Genomic DNA, 17,244 nt, shown 5'->3' on the forward strand with positions numbered 1-17,244 from the left:
GGTACCAGAGCCAGATGAAACAGCAAAAGCCAGCTTTATTACTCCACTCAAGCTCTAGTCACAGCAGAAGCAGCATGAAGCTCTCTCTCTACATGGCAACTGACAGTGTACCATGAACTTTGTAATAGTTACTTGTAAGCATGTGCTCCAAAAGCAGGGGAACATAAACACCCAGGTTCCACTGCACCTATTTCAAATATCAACAACTGTATGGCACTAGGAACTTCCTGGGAAGTTACAACTCATAATGACTTTAGTATATAACAAAAAAGAGGGTGATTCCTTAAGGTATCCTTCTAAGTCACGTACAGTTTCATTCCAGGTTTTAATGTCAACTGAGCCAGCATGATTTATTTCTTTTCAGTAGTTTCATGGTACATCTCTGCAACTTCGCAATTTGCCAACCAAAAAATTAACCAAAGAGTTCTTGAATGTTATTAATCTATAGGTATCCTTCAGAATGATTATTTGTTTGGCTCATTCTGAATAAATGTTTAGCAAGGTATAAGGAAATTATCTAGTCTTGTTGGACTAATTTAAAGTAAGGAACTTCTATCTTATTACTATGGTGACTGTTGCACATACACTATTTCCTTTCTGTATTAGCTACTAACACCTTTTTTGGACATTCTCCCCTGTTTGATTTTGTGATTAAGAGACAGCAGTTTCACTTTGGAGCTTATATAATGTACCTTCCTCTTTTAGGATATTAGAGACCTCAGAATGAGAACAAACAGGATTAATAATTCCACATGCGTGTCTCAAACACATACCATGGTTGTCACTGCTGATTATATATATATATATATATATATATTTAAAAACATGTTGTGCAAGTATATGTGTGCATATGTCTAGAAATAAAAAAAAGAAAAGGTGGTAACTGAAAATCTTGGTGCTGCATCAAATCACTAGAGATACAATGTTTATTTATTTAGTTAAATGTACTCAATAGGGTCCTCTCTGCCATAATGTTACTCCTTTTTAAGCTACTACTTCTTAAAGCAATTCAAAATTACAGCAAGAGGAAAAAGTTATTTTGCTTTAATGGAAAATCTGTAGACAATTTGCTATAAGATGGAAAATTTTATATCACTTCTTTTAAATTTCTCCTTTTTTTTTACCTTCATCTCATCTACTTATAAAAATCAAAAGCAATTTTTAATTAAAAAACATCAGCCCACAAAGCTTTTGTTGAAATACCTTTGAGGACACAGGGCACCAATATTCATTTAGGGATAGATGGATTCATAATCATGGAAAATGAATGAATACTTCAAATCTTCATAAAAGTAACAGCACTTACAATTATATCATTAAGCATTTTTTACATGCTTTTATAGTCCAAGGCCATCAAATCAGGCCTTAAAACACACTGATAGGATTAATGAAAGGATTATTGAGAATTTGGCTGATTCAGACATAGATATTGTCAAAAATCAGAAATTTTCAGCTCTCACTCTCCACATTCTTATGAGGAAGAAACAAGTCATGCTGCAAAATTGAAGTCACGAAGTTCCAGTAGGAACTTGGAACCAGTAGAAGCCATAAAGGATTCATATACAAGCCTTTCTGTCCCACATCTCCAATGTGAGGGAGGTCCTTTAGAGAACATGGGGAAATTATTAGCATGTTGATCTACTACCACTAAAGCTGTGTCAATATTTATTAAACAGCAGCTTTTGACTTAACTGAAAAAATGAACATATGCCACTTGTAACTCTCCATGTTCCTAAAACAAAGCAAACAAACAAAGTCGTTTTGTCTTCACTACAACTCTTGTTTTTATCGAGGCAAATCTTAGTAGAAGCACATTCAGTTAACAAGAAGCTTTAATTTCAAGGCCTAATGCACATGATGAAGTCCCAGGCAATAAAATGTATCACAGCTTGAATGTGTCATTCTTCCCTTTCAACACATAAAAAGATGTTTGCTTCTCAGCCATCAGACACACGAACCCCCATGGGTCAGAAGAAACAGTTATTACAACTGTAGGCATTTATTCTATTAAAGAATTTCTGAAATGTTGGAAAGACTTTCTCAGAGTTAACAGTGTGATGAAAGACCACATATTAGTCGAGTGGAATCAGTTTTGGTGAGGGAGTTGAAAAAACACAGGCTTAGGAAAAAGATATTAAATCCCCAATACATTCACTACTCACTATTAAAAGCAGAAATTGAGTCTTTGATGTAGAAATCTGTATTTACAATTAAAATAATTATCTTACTTTCCTTAATTCCATCCTTTTGACATTTTTCTGAAAGAAAAATAACAACACTGTATCTGAACTACTACTGAAAGGCATGATTACACACTTCTAAGTTTGCCTTAGTTGCTGCTTAATGTTCATTAATTATTTTCATGTTTAAAAGACTTTTTCTCCCCTGCAATGCTAGAACTTAGCTCCCAGATAAACTGCAGCTTCCAAAAAGGAAACCTGACATGCCAATTTTATCTTAGTGTTGATGCTTCTGTTGCTACAGCTCCATGGGAGAAAATCTCAGCTGGCATACATGGCTACAGTTCAGCTGATCCTATGGAACCTGGGCAACCTGCACTGAAGGGTTGATATTTGATTATGAGAATTTGCAAAACTCTGTTCTGTTGTAAGATAAAGTCCAGTTCAGAAGAGAGTATTGACTACTTCTAGCTGCCTTTCTCTAAGCTGTTAATCAATGACTAATTAGTCATTTAGATTTACCTCAAAATAAATCCTGCTTGAAGAGTATTTTTGCTAACCCCCCAGCAGCCTCAGCCTCCAACAAAGATTCTCACTGAAAGTGAGGCAGTTCCCAGGAATATCTCAGAAAAAACTCCACATGGACAAAGGTCTGCTCCATTCCCTTATAAACCAACATGTTTCACCTGCAAAATTCAAGCCACAGGTTTATCACCAGACCTCATCAAGGGCACACATTCTCACCATTCTAACCTAATAGTGCTCTTTATAATTTGAGTACATTAAACAAAAAGCTGCTAAATCCAACTGGTTACTAAGTTAAACTTCATCAGCACACAGAAAAACCTCAAGAGCAGCACTTTGACACCTTTCAGCCAGGGCTGCCTTCTCCACCCAGCGTATTGCTTCCCTGAATTCCTACGCAGGATCTCTATTCTGAAGTGTCCTTGCACAGAATTCAGAGATGTGCTTCCTGTACCAATGCCATACACTTAGCTTAGCCCTGACAAACCCTGAGGACTTACATATACTCTAATCAATTTCTCCAAACAATTTCAGCAGGCTAAAATACACTGAATGGGGTTTTTCTTATACCTTTGCTCTCACTTTATTTGCTTGCATATGTTCAGTGACAACATCCAGGCTCTAACAGTGCAGGCACTTTTGTTTCAATTCTTAAATAAATACTAGCAAATAACCACCCATGCAACAGTGTTGGTCCATTGTTAAACTGAAAATTATGGAGCAAAGACAGCTTTTGCAACTTACATAATTCATACGTTATTATTTGGCTACCATTTTCTACCATCTCATTCAATTGGGGATTTCCTGCAACATGTATTTCACTAAAAACATCATAATTTAACCACTGCATTGTAATTTACAATCAAAGTACATGCATTTACAATGTTAAATAACTAATAAAAATACAGGCACACCTGTGCCCTTGCCCTCTCCCTACTCCTCCATTATGGAACAGGCAAATCTTTTGATTTTGTGGTGATTATTGGGTACCTTTGCCATTCCAAATTCATTTATACAAACTGGCTTAGTTTCACTAAATAATAAACAAACCCTTCTAGAATTCAGGCTGGGACTATGGTTTTCCTAACACCTTTCAATATTGTCTCCATGCCCTAATTCAGAGAAGGAGCACTGCCTATCTGGTAGTCAGAGCCATAAGTCACAATTTTCTGAGACACTTCTGTTAATTTCCTTCATAAATTTAGGATGTGGAAATAAAGAAAATAATTATCCAATGTTCAGTACTTTTTACGTATATCTATGTGAAACCTTGGCAAGTTCCACACCCATTTTACAGCATACAAGCTAATTTCTATCTTTGAAAACATTCCTTTATGTATATTTTAATCCTAACAGTGATATTGTGAGATAGGTTTTGAAAAACCCCTATTGCTCTGTGGGCTCTAGCCTGCTTTTTTTGAACTCAGTTCTTTCATACAAAGACTTCTGGGAGTGCCTGAATACATGCATGCATGCAGAGAGTGACAGCAAGGAAATGCAGCGAGCCTGCTAGATTAATAAAATCACAGCTGGAAGGAGCTCCCCCAGAAACAAAGTGCCTATACTTGTGTTCTGAGATCAGAAACTGATCCTGATGTGGAAGGAAAAGTATGACTGAGATTGAAAAAGCAGAGGGAGAAAAGCAAACCTATTTTTAAAAGTGTAAGAGGTATCTGAGAATTACAGATCACACAGGTGAATTAGATATTTGGGAAGATCCTGGAAGACTTGCAGCGATAAGTAAACAAAATAATCTCCTCCATGATGTAAACAAAACTAGAGCAAGTGAATTTCCTTCTAGCTGGCTTAATGAACAAGGTTAAGCAATAGATGGGCCATCTCTCAGATTTTGTGACCGGCATTACAATAAACCGGAAATATTTAGAGGTAGCCAGTGAAATAATCTCAAAAAATAGCAATTTTTGACTTATCAGACTAGGAGACTTTGAGATCTTTCAGAAGTCTGCCCTGTGATTACTTTTTTAACTATTCAAACCATAATACCTATAAATTATTTGTGTAATTAAACAATACAGAAAATTCACATATCACATTTTACTGGGATAATTTAAAAGCATATTGAAGGAAAATACTAAGATTTAGAATAATCCTGGTAAGCCAGAAAAATGGTTTAGAGACAGCAAGATAAATTCAATTAGGACCAGAGCAAAGCACATAGTAAAAAGAAATAAAGAGTGTAAATACAAAGAAGGGGAAAAAAAAACATCAGATTATACCAGGGGAAATTCTCATTAAGATTAAATCTGAATAAGAGTCAACTTATTCTGACCTGTATTAATAGGAATATTGTAAATCTGAAATTGAGAAAATTGCTCTACTTTTCATGATCCCAGTGAGAGCCCAGCTAGAACCCTGACTGTAGTTTGGCCTGTCTGCTTAAGGCAGAAAAAAGCAAATTACCAAATCCTGAGGACAACATTAAGAGTCAAAGGTCTAAAAATGTGAACTAAAAGGAAAGGCTGCCATGAATTCAGCAGGGTTAGAGAAGAGGGATCTTACAGCTAATATGACAACAGTTCTATAATATGAGAGCTGGTAAAAGTGCTATAGCGATACATTGTTCTCCAGGCTCAGGGGAGGAGGAAAAAGAGAAATAAACTTTGTCTGCTGAAGAGATTTGAGATGGAGACTGGAAAAGAAATTTCTAAATTCACAGTGTTTCTGTGTCTATCCTTAGTGTCCAGCAAAGCTGTGTCACTGCTTAGATAGTAAGGGACAAAATACCTGTCATTAATGCTATCTCACTGAGAGGAGACAAGCTGGATTTAAAAAAATCCCTTTCTAGTGCTGCACTTCTAAGATTTGTAAGCATCTTTTGCTAAAAGACACAAAACAAAATACTGAAAAATATTGTACAGTGCTGGTATTTGCGGCTTCACAGTAAACATGTCAAGCTGTTTTTTCTCCATCTTAAAATAACTGAAAGCCCAGATGGTCCCTGAAGTGCTTAAATTGCATTGATCATCACCTGTTCTGCATAGTACATTCTTTTGCACATTCAAGCTGTGAGCACTGTACACATTCATGCAGCTTTACAGCAACAATGATAGGTAATAGTAACTTTTCCCAGGTTTGTGTATATGCCACCCCAAACAAAAAATTTTATTATTAGTAGCTTGTTTATTTTTTAAGCTTATTTTTAAGTCACTGAAAGAGTTCAAGTAACAGCTAAGCTATTTTCTGCTATTCAAAACAAATATTTTAAATCTGCCTAGTGTTTTGTAGACAAACTGTGTAAAAGAGATATGAAGTATTCACAGTAGGCATGTCCTTTTTTAAATCCCAGGTCACAGCACCTGTTGTCATCATGTCTGAAGCCCATGGAATATGTGCTGGTGCTGTTTTTTCCCTTATCTAATTACTTGCTTTATGAGGACAACAACGCTGTTTTTAGTGCTGATTTCTCAGGGAAATGTCAATACTGTATAATTTCTCTCTAATGATATTTGGGGGGAACAGTGCAATTTTTTTAATTAGTAAATGTGACTAATAATGCTGTGTTCTTCAAGCCATTATGTCTGCAATTTAGCCTTGGCAGTTCTCGGTGTATTACAAGCATATTCCCAAAATTTAGGACTCCTTAACAATCTTACTGTCTCTGTAAGTATCTGCTTAAGCTGTACAAAGAAGCAGGCAGACATTTACCTGCCTTCTCCTGACTGCTTGCTGAGTCACTTCCATCAGCCTCCACCCTCTACATACTACCATGACCAACTTCATGACCCAAGTTTTCCTCGACTTGCTCAAGTTGTGGGAGAAAAAAGCTCAGGAGAACGCACCAAAACCTGAGGACCTCCCCACAGACACACTCCTCCTGCTCAAACAACAAATCTATTCCTGGTGTCTTCCTCCAGTGTTGGTGGCACAGCCAGAAGGCTGCAAGTTATACTAAGAAGATAAATTGGTTACACAAATTCAGTTTCTCTTAATGCTGAAGTAAAGAAAAGGAAGGGATGAACAGAGACAAGACAATCAAAAGCCAGAAAATTATTTAAGCAGCAACCTGATGTAAGAGACTGATATTCAAGTTCTTGTTTTAAGCTGGCTCTCAGTGGTATCCATGGATATAAATATTTTTATAGTCATCACAGCTGTGAAACTCTGGGTAAACTTCTTTCACACTTTTAGTAAAATTTTAAAATACCACATTTAATTTGAGATATCAAAAGAAAAATCATAGTTTTAGTCCATCGTGTAAGTCATGCAAAAAAACAACAGAAGTTTCCTAATAGCACTTACTTGGAGACCTTGAGAGCTCACATAGTTAGAAGGGCAACTCTTTGCAATGATAATGTAGAAGACAACAAATCAAAAAAGGACAGCCTGATTCCTAGATTAACACTTGCTAGCAGGGGTTGATTTTCTTTTCATTTAATTTCATTTCAGTCTATGAGGTTTTTTACCTTTCACTGAAGTTTCCTATGCATTCCCATCAAAGAAAAAAGAGAATGAGGGGATCTCCTAAGTTTACATGAACCCATGGAGATCCCAATGGACTGGTAGGGCAAGAGAGCACTCACTTCTCATCACTCTCACTTGAGGACCAGGGGCAGCTGCTGTCCTCCAGCTGCTCCAAATTCACCTGGGGTTGAGTCAGCCAAAAGGGCTGAAGTATTTCTTAGCAGGCCTCTCCTTTGAGGGCAAAGTCATTTCTGTTCCTGCAGAAACAAACTCCTCTACACCTCACCAGATCAGGAGCAGCATTTTGTGTTTTGGCAACACATCCTGACATCTTCTCAAAAAGATGGTGGTGTAGTACCTAGTACCATCATACATAGTACCTACACTCTCTTAATTAGCCTGGGTTGCAGCATTGCACTAGTGTACTATATTTAACACACATTAAAATTTGGCAATTGAGCATTCATGTTGATAACCATATTCGGACCCTTCATGTTCTTGGAATCTCTAATCAAGAACTGTTGAGAAGGATTTTATCAACATTGAAAGAAAGATTGCTAAAAAATTACTGATTTTGGATGCCTCAATTTTTTTCCCAAGTTCATTTGGAAAGACTTGTTCTGCAGAGCACTAGCAAATTTAAAACCTTATAAAATGTCTTTAAAATAACAAGACAATGCAAAATTATTCATCATGTTGGAAAAGTTGGGCTGTGATATGTTCCCAATCAAGATTGTGCTTGAAACAGAGATACAAATATATGAACTGCAGAGTGCTGCCAAAATTATCAACTCTCCTGTACATTTCTTGGAAGGGCATACAATCATCATGGTCCATAAATGGTTTTGTTTCTACAAAACAAGTCAATTTTTGTCTTGCTCTCTGGCTTTAATTTTAAAGGAATAACTCCATATGCAAGCCAAAGAATCAAATGCTATTAAAATATTTATTTTTATAGAAGGTGCTGTCTGCTTGTCTCTTAAATAGAAGAGTGATGAGAAAGTGAATTCACTGGCATTTCAGAACTCGGGCCTTGCAGTGACAGGAACACACTAGTTAAAGAGGATTTTATGCCTGTTCCAATTTTACTATGATCTGAAACATTTTAAATTGCTTGTGTCTGCCAAATCCTGAGAAAGGTTTAATTGTGAATGTCCAGAAGGAAACAGAATGCAATCTACTTGACTCCATGCCTGTCATTGCAAAAAAATTATGAGTTATGAACCCTTGTCAAATCCTGGCAGAATATTGCAGCAGGAGGTTCCCCATCTTATATGAAGAAAGGTTTTATTCTAGTATAAATATATACCAAACATATATGTTTAAAGCCAATATGAGGGGGTGACACCAGTTATTCAAAGATCTCCTATTATATCTAGAACAAATGGGAAAGAAATTGATCTGGCTTTCTTCCTTCAACTTTGGCCCATCAGGAGTTTCCTGACTCCAGCACAATGAGTTACAGATGATCATCCAGTGGAGCCCCCAAACTTACGAGCTGGGTTTAACTGTCAGAGCTGAGTTAATATACACTCACTTCTTCAGGGTTTGCAGCTTGCCTCAACACTGTGCTCACTGACTTCAGATCTCTGAGCACAAGAACACTTCCACATCTGCTTGCAGCAGGAATATGCAAAGTAAAAAATTTCATTCACATCTGTGTGAATAACAGTATTTAGACTATATTCTCATTCTCAGATTCTGTACTCTAGGTTCAAAAGGAAAGAAACTAGTTATTATGAACCTCTGAGAGAGTCAGTTTTACAAAGCCCTTCCCCTTTAGAACAGTTTTAATGAGGTTTTAATTTCACCTTTCTTCCTTAGGCAGCACATACCTTTTCACAAACTGTTTGTGTATCATTAAATATATCCTCCCAGCAAGCAAATACTTGGTACCTAACATTTTGCATGAAAGTATTTAGTGTTTGACTTGGAATTTTTCCATCATTACCTTATTGCTATGGTGGTTTTCCAATGGAATTCAGCCCATCATGTAGCAGAAAATCTTTCCAGTTATGTCTCCAGCCCACATCCAACTGCCTTGTTCTACAGGTTGTGGAAACACTGCATTCATGGCAAGGCAACTTTAGAATTTTCCCAGGATACCAAATCACCCTACACAGCTGACTGGAAGCTTCAAAAGATATGTGCATTGGATGTGTGCTGGTGTTCTGAATGGGGCTGAATTTTCCTCTGGTAGGACAAGAGGACTAGGCAATATGAAGGGGAGAAAATCATCTAAAACATCATTCCCATGTGGGGAATGAATTGAAGCTGAGGATTAGAGTCTCTAAAATCAAAACACCCAAAGTATAGACTAGACTATGGAAAAGGCATTTACTTACTTTTACCTCAGAGGACCGGTTGTGATGATCACCAAACCTTAGAGCTCCATTTTTACATCTAAAAGCTCTACTTTCCACATCTTGAATTCTGTTCAGATTATCCGCTGGAACTTGCATGTTCCATCCTTTTGGAAGGAGATAATCAAGTAAGTTCAGCCTTAGTTGTTTCCAGCTCAAGTGTTAGATGAGGGATACCACTGCAATAATCTAGTCTGGACTCCTGGCAGAAAGCATTTTGAGATTCATGTACACAGTCCATTGTCAGCATTGCTGACTGCTCTATTAAGAACCATCATTGAGAGATGAGAAGAAAAAAGAAGGTGGAGAAAGACTTGTAAAATACTTTCAGGAACCACAAGAAAAGCTGTGCAGGCTGTTCAGGCTTTAGAGAAGACAGCCAGAGGTCTACAAACTTTTCTAATGAGCACATGAGTACCATGTTTTAAAAACAAATGTATGTGTTTGAAACTTAGCTACTATTCATGAATTTGATTCTAAATTGATTTTGTATTTTGAGAAAAACATCTTCTCACACACATTTGTGGCACTATTTTATTCAGACTGGATTATTTCTGGAAGTCAAATCTAGCCAATTTTTATTCAAAGACTTGAGAATATTTTCCTTTCAAAAGCATCTATATTTGGAGACCTTGTACTGCATGTCACTGAAAGCATATTTGCTGGTAGGCAACCATATGTAACAGATGCATTTTACAAGATTATTTTCCTTGTTATTCTTTTAGCAAAAATGTTATAGATCTATTTATCTCCTGGAAAACTTTTTTTTTTTATTAATGAGTTATATTTTACAAGCTTCCTAATACTTTACACATATTTGACTGGCCAGCAACTTGCAACCAGATACCTGGATTTGCCCTTGGGAGTCATTTATTCAAGGACAACTCAGTTCAGGCTGCTCACTTACAGATGTTAATGTAAGATGAGCTGTGTTACATTAATGGGTAAACAGCTACCTAAATAGCAGTCAGAAAATCTCAGCAGGCAAGTCAAAAATACAGAGTAAAATTTCAGCCATAAAAATCTACAGAAACAAGACGAATTTGCAGTAACACGATGCTGAACACCCAGCACTGCGGTTAAATGAGCTTGCACTCTGCAATCCAACACCAATGCCTATCACTGTGCTCACACCTTCTGCCTTCAACAGCACCACATTTTTTCTGACAGTATAAAATTTTCATACTATTTTTCCACTGACTTGTTTTTTTTCTCTGCTTCTTATGCAGGATTAACTCTTCTGCCAATTAAGTCAATGGGATTTTTAAAGTTGACCTACATCAAAGAAATACTGGCTTTAGGCCTATTGAGTTACAATTTCCACGCAAGTAACACTAGAGAGGTGTTTTTTTCACTTCACACATGATAAAGGAATATGAGTGAACGGATAAAGTAACTAAACACAAGTCAGAGATCAAAAACCTCAAACAGATTAGTTAAGTAACATTCAAACTTGTATTGTGAGCAGTGCAGTTTCATAAATAATGACTCTTATCCAGAAAATGAATGTATCTCAACACATACTGAAGGATTTTATATCTATTACAGTGATGAGAGATAATGACTTAAAAACAATATTCAGTGGTTTCATTTAAAACACTATTAAACTCAAAGTCCTTTGTCCAGCAGAAGTTTCTAAAACCTTTAGTTCATTAGGCATGCAAAGCCCCCAAAGATCCCTCTTGCAATAAATAGTATTTTGCTTGGTGCTGGTAGGAATGCTACAAGATAAATGGCTTGTGAGGATATGGATTTGAAGTATTACAAATTACTTTTTAACTCCGTATCAATGTCATTTTATTGATAATGAGGGATTTGCTGACTATTTACAACTGACATTTTGAGAAGTTATTCTGTAATCCAAAATGATCTCCTATTCTACAGCATTCATTTTTAAGCTAGGATCCAGAGGTAAAAAAGTAAGTGTTCGGCACAAGATGACATTTTGATGTATTCTGAAGAGTTTTTAAAGGACTTAGCATCCAAAATAGCAGAATAGATTAAAAAATACACTGGGACATTTTCATTAGAGATTAGCTCTTCTCAAAAAGTTCAGAGTTCAGACTCTCATCTTAAAGTGCTTCATAGAATTGAGGTCTTTGGGATGCATCAAGGTGGTCTTTTGAGACTTCCCATTCTTTATACAGCTTCTTGTAACATTTAACAACTTGTAAAAGGAAGATAAAGGCAAACTTGCATGGAATTTCAGGACTTTTGGATCAGGCAGAAACTCACAGAACATTCTTATTGCACTCAGCTCAAAACTAGTAAGAACCAGGAACTTTAAGAGGCCCTAAAGGGAGACTGGAAGTAGAGGCACTGAACTGTTCTTAAACTTCAAGAGAGTTCTGTTATGATTACCTATAAAACCCAAATTAATTCAGTTTGCCTGAAATGGTTTTGTTTTCTTTAACTAAATGGTTTATCCAAGGTTTTCTTCTCTTCTATTTCTACAATAACTCTTCTGGCACCTTTGCCAAAGGAATGTGTTATGCACAGTTTAATGGTGCACTGCAGTGACAACTTACTGGCAAACACTAGAGTGTAAGAAACAAACAAACAAAAAAAAAAAAAAAATAGGAGAAAAGGCAGGAAGTTGGAATCAAGAAGGGGAAGATGTCTATGTTTCTGAAAGAAGCAAAATGGCAGAAAATCCTGAATCTGTAAAACTGAGCAACAAGAAAAATGAAGTAAAAATAATGAAGAAATAGTGAGGCAGTTCACAGGCTGAGTTGTGCTACAATTATTAGCTGTAAATTGTCCTAGAAGACATGATCCATTCCTCTTATAGCCTAATGATTAATATTGATAAAAAAGTCATAATCTGTGTCTTCATATATTGACAGGAGCTGCTAGAGATTTCTATGCCTCAGCATAGCTCAAGATTTATTTTTTTATGACTATACTGAATCACAATTTTCCCAGTAGGTTAAACATATGTTGTACATATGTACAGCTACGTAAAATATTTGAGACTTCTCAGTTTGTCCATTTCTATTGTGGTGCCAAATTGTGAATTTTGGAGCCTAGCTCTGGACAGGCAACTAAGCCCTTTGGTTTTGGGTTTTTTGTTTTTTTTTTTTTTTAACATAGTGTTGTGTAATAATATGCAAAGCACTTTGGAAAGAGAAAGAGTACAAGAAAACCAATAACCAAGTTGTTGATTTCTACCACAAATTCCCTGCCTGAAAGGAAAGCTCGCCATAAAGGAAGTTAATAACCCTGGTCTGCCTGCCTTCCTGAGACAGGACATCACTCAGATGCTGGTTACAAATTCATTGTCTATACATGTATTTATTGCAATATTTATTATTTTCTTGCATTCTTTGGTAGAAATGGGCTACTTTTTCTTTTTATTATATACCTCCCAACACCTCAGTCATGTCCATAGCTATTACAGAACTCAAAGCAAAGGCATTTTATTAGACATGCAACAAAAACAGTCACTGTAAAATATCAGGCTTAAAGAAGAAATTTCATGAACACTACAACATCACTTTTTTTTTAAATTAAGCAAAACCAAAATCAATTATAACACCCTCAACAAAACAACAAAATCAACAACTCTCCTCTTACTCTATGACTATACATAAAGAATTTTAATTGTGCAAAAATAAAAGATGGGCAAGAATTTCCAGTTGGGGTATGTAAAATATTTTTCAGCCTTTTCAATGGAACTTTTTGCCCATACTCACACATAACAAAGTCGAGCATCTAAACTGTAGTTTAAAACTAAAGGTTTTTTTTAAAAAAGAGGGTGTACAGCGAAAGCTCCACTGAACAATGAGCTCCAGGAATGACAGCCTGAAAGACATTCATAAAAATAAATGGGCAGATCTGTTAGTTGGACCAATAAATTAGACAGCTATGGTCCTCCAGAGGGTGCAGTGACAAGGAAAAAAATGAAAGTCCAGATGCTGAAGATTAAAGAAAATTAAGTTAATTCCATGAAAATCCAGGAGACACCATCCTAAAATTTTAGTACAAACATGAATTCCAAAGGCCCGTAAAGCCCCGAATTATTCTACAATGCCACAATTCATCCACACTGAGTCAAAATCATCTTCCTTTCTTTTGCATCACAAAAGAATTCTTTACCTGAATTTTGTGCTGTGTAGAATGAATCAGGAGATTCTTCACCTTTTATTTGCTTCTTCTCATAAAATACAATTACAGTGCCATAAGTCCACATTTTATTCTCTCTATTGGACTTCTTGGTTTGTTAAAAATTAAACCACCATGAAAAATACTCACAAAATAGTAAATAAGCGTAAACATTTCAATTTAACTTCTTGAGGAAGCATTAACTTTTAGATGTTCTCTAGCTTGTTCTGCAGTAAAAGGATGTACAGAGATTACTTTAGACAAAGAAATCAAAACAGAATAATTTCATTGTGAAAACCAGGCAACATTGCATTCTTGATAGCCATTTACACTCCTTTTTACACAAAAGCTTTACTGCATTACATTTCTGAGCATTATTTCAGTATGTGTTAAATAGTTTTTGGAAGTTTATGGACTGTATCAAAGCACATCAAATCAAACCAGAACATAGCTCTTTGCCACTCTACTCTCTAGCACAATCCTATTTTGGATGTTCCTTATTTTGACATTTCCAAGTCTTCAGACAGTTTTCCCTCTCCTGTATCTGAAATTGTGTTTAGTGCTGTCTCGAGCAAGGTGGTAGCAATATTTAAATTTGCAATTTCAGAGAATTATACACTTCATCAAATAGAAACAGTTCCATTAAGGGAAACACAAACTGACCTGATAATTTGTGCCCCAGCTGTGACTGTGAAGATGAGAAGGCTGGTTTATTTTCTGTTGCGTTCAAGGCTTGACCCAAGACCCATTGGAATAATTGGAAAACATTCACATTTTTGCAAACATCCTTGATACTTAACTAATATGTGATTTGTGTGCAGTGGTTCATGGGGATCCAAATCTGTTGGAAATTTTTTCCTTTTAGATTTGTTCTACATCAGACTCAAACTTTGGACTTGGTTAACAAATCAGAGCAATGAACACGCACCTCCTTAGCGATCACTGTGGGTGATTTTCCTGCTTCAACAACCAGCTGGTACCTTTCCTGCATTCCACCCCTGTTACACTGGCAATTCAGGGAAGCTAAGCCACACTAGAACAAACAAATGCATCTTACCTATTGGTGTGCCCCCATTACATAAGTATTACTGGAGAAGAGGGTTCCTTCCTTGTCTTTAAGGACAAAAGGGCAGCTCCCTTCCCTGGAGCTTCCCATTCTTCAGCAGGTGAAGAGCCTTTAAACCAGGACAGTTTGGCATTTCCTGCCAGTTTCATTCTGTCGATTTGTAAATTATCTGCTCTGTTCGGCACGACTTTATCACGCCTGTATTTCGGGAGCTGGTGTTGGGTAGGGCTCGGGAAACAGGAGGCTTTAAAGGGGCTGAGGAAAGGTGCTGGGAAAGTTTCCTGGAGCCGAGCTGCGAGGCTGCGCCCTCGGCCGCGAGCTGTGGGTCCCTGTGGGAGCGCTCCATCCGCAGCCTCCTTCTCCGGGCTGCTCCTGCGGCGCAGCCCCGCGAGCGGGCCGGGCCGGGCCGGGCCGTGGCACGGCGCAGGCTGGAAGGGCCGCAGGGCACGGGAGGACACCCGGCGGGCTGCGGGCTGTGCCGGCTGAGGGACGCCCCGCAGCCCCTCACGCCCAGGCGGGCCGGGCCGGGCTGCCGCAGCGCCCGGGCAGCGGGGCAAGGGCGGAGCGCGCCCGAGCCGCGACGTGCGGCAAAGCCGGCGAGGAATCTGACCGGCTCAAGTGGGCTCAGATCAGTGAATTTTACCCCAGGAAAAGCGAGACGTGCCGTTTGGCTGATACTTGTCTGGAATATTCTCTGCCGGGCGGCCCCAGGGCTGCCCATCCCTGCCCACAGCCCCGGCTCGGGGCAGCTCTGAGTGGGACTGTTCCGACGGTACAGCTCCCACTGCAGCTTTCAAGGAGGGAATTCAATTCGTGACCTTGTACTTCCCTGTGCCTGGTTAATTACTGCATTACCCTGGAGATTCTTAAACTATTTCAGATTCTCCCTGAATCACCAGATCCAGGAGTTAAATGCATTCCCTACTAACGCTGCTGCAGTATTTATAATGATCTGGCTATCAGCTTCAAGCCCCACATTTTCCCATTGTCTCTAACAGCACAATAAAACCAAGTTCATTAATGCCTTCAATCTTTATTAGAGCTGATTAGAAAGATGCCACCATTCTGCAGAAACAAAGTTATCAAAGAAAAAATATCTGAAAAACTATTATCTGCCGAGCCTTTGAGAACTTCACCTGGAATTAAAACAGGTAAAGCAACATAATTCAGTCTCAAGAAGGCTCTCTATTCCATTAAAATGTCATTGATTTGCTGCTGATAGAAAATGAACCACAAGAGACATTGATGAAAAAGCTTTATAAAGGGATATGACAAGTGATCATCAATTACTGAAGTGCAACTTGAATTGAACTTTAGCACTGTGGGCAGGTGCAGACCCAGGATTACAAACACAGTCTTAGCCAGCAGCCACTTTTCTCCTTCATTGTTTTGAACTTGCTTCATTATTAATAGGTTCGGGGGAGGAAGAGAGATTTAAAAAAAGAACCCCAATACCTCCTAATTTATCACCTTTTTCTGTGGCCCAAAGTAAAAGCATCCAAGACTTCTCAAAGTACCTTGACTGTCTCCTTGGCAGACCGAGTATTTTTATCCCACTGGATGTGAGCTGCTCCTGAGAACAGATGGGTTAGCACTCCAAGCACTTCATAGCTGTATGTGCACTGCTGTAGAACAGAATGAATAAAAAATGACCCGGCTGTGAAATCCTTATTCCCTACTTCCATCTCATTGACTTCAACAAATTGTGTACATGTCTCCTCCCCAACAGGAAATATTGTCTGCTAGCTCCACAATGCCTCCTTGTTTCCCCATTACAAACTCATTCTTATCTAGGGTGAGGAAGGGGATGTGGGTTTGTTTTTTGTTTTTTGGGTTTTTTTAGCCTTTCATAGTAATATTTCAAGGTTTCCCAAGTTTTCTCACTCTCTCCTGATCCTGCCTTCTCAAATAACCAGTGGTCTTTGGCAGGAGGAGCTGATACGGCTCTGACCTGGAACTCTGAAGTGCCTGTCTCTAGTCCAGCCTGAGGGAATCCAAGCTACTCATTCTTGCTACACCACAACAGCTGTTCTGTGGGATGTTTCACCTTTGCAAGGAGCTGGTACATTGCAAAGGTTTCCATTTGGTATTTGAATGTGTAGTCTGTACTTCGTATTTCTTAATCACAAACCTTCATCCAGGAGATTTCTATTGTGATTGATCACAATGACAACTCGGAAAATTAGATTTCTTTTTTCTACAAAAGTTCATGAATAGACTTGGTCTTTTACATAACCATTAATAGAATTAGCCTTTTTCAGAGAATCTGGAACAGTAGATCTTTATGTTATTTATTATTCCATTTTCATCAATTACTTTTTGATGCTCAGACTTTTTAGTAGTGTATAAATGTAAATCATACTCTAAGGATCCAAGCATGTAACACAATATACTCAAAGCTGTGGACAAGATGCATCCATTCTTTTTCTCTGAACTCACTTTCCTGGCTTGATTTTTTTCTGGAGAAAATTATCTGGGTTCTTATTTAAACCTTCACAAATTTATTTCAATAATCAAATCAGATATTTAATGGGTTTGACATTTTGAGTAACTGCTCCCTGGGTATTTTCATTCTCCCTTAAAA

The sequence above is a fragment of the Lonchura striata genome, chromosome 7, assembly GCF_046129695.1.
Source record: "Lonchura striata isolate bLonStr1 chromosome 7, bLonStr1.mat, whole genome shotgun sequence".
Classification (NCBI taxonomy): Eukaryota; Metazoa; Chordata; class Aves; order Passeriformes; family Estrildidae; genus Lonchura; species Lonchura striata.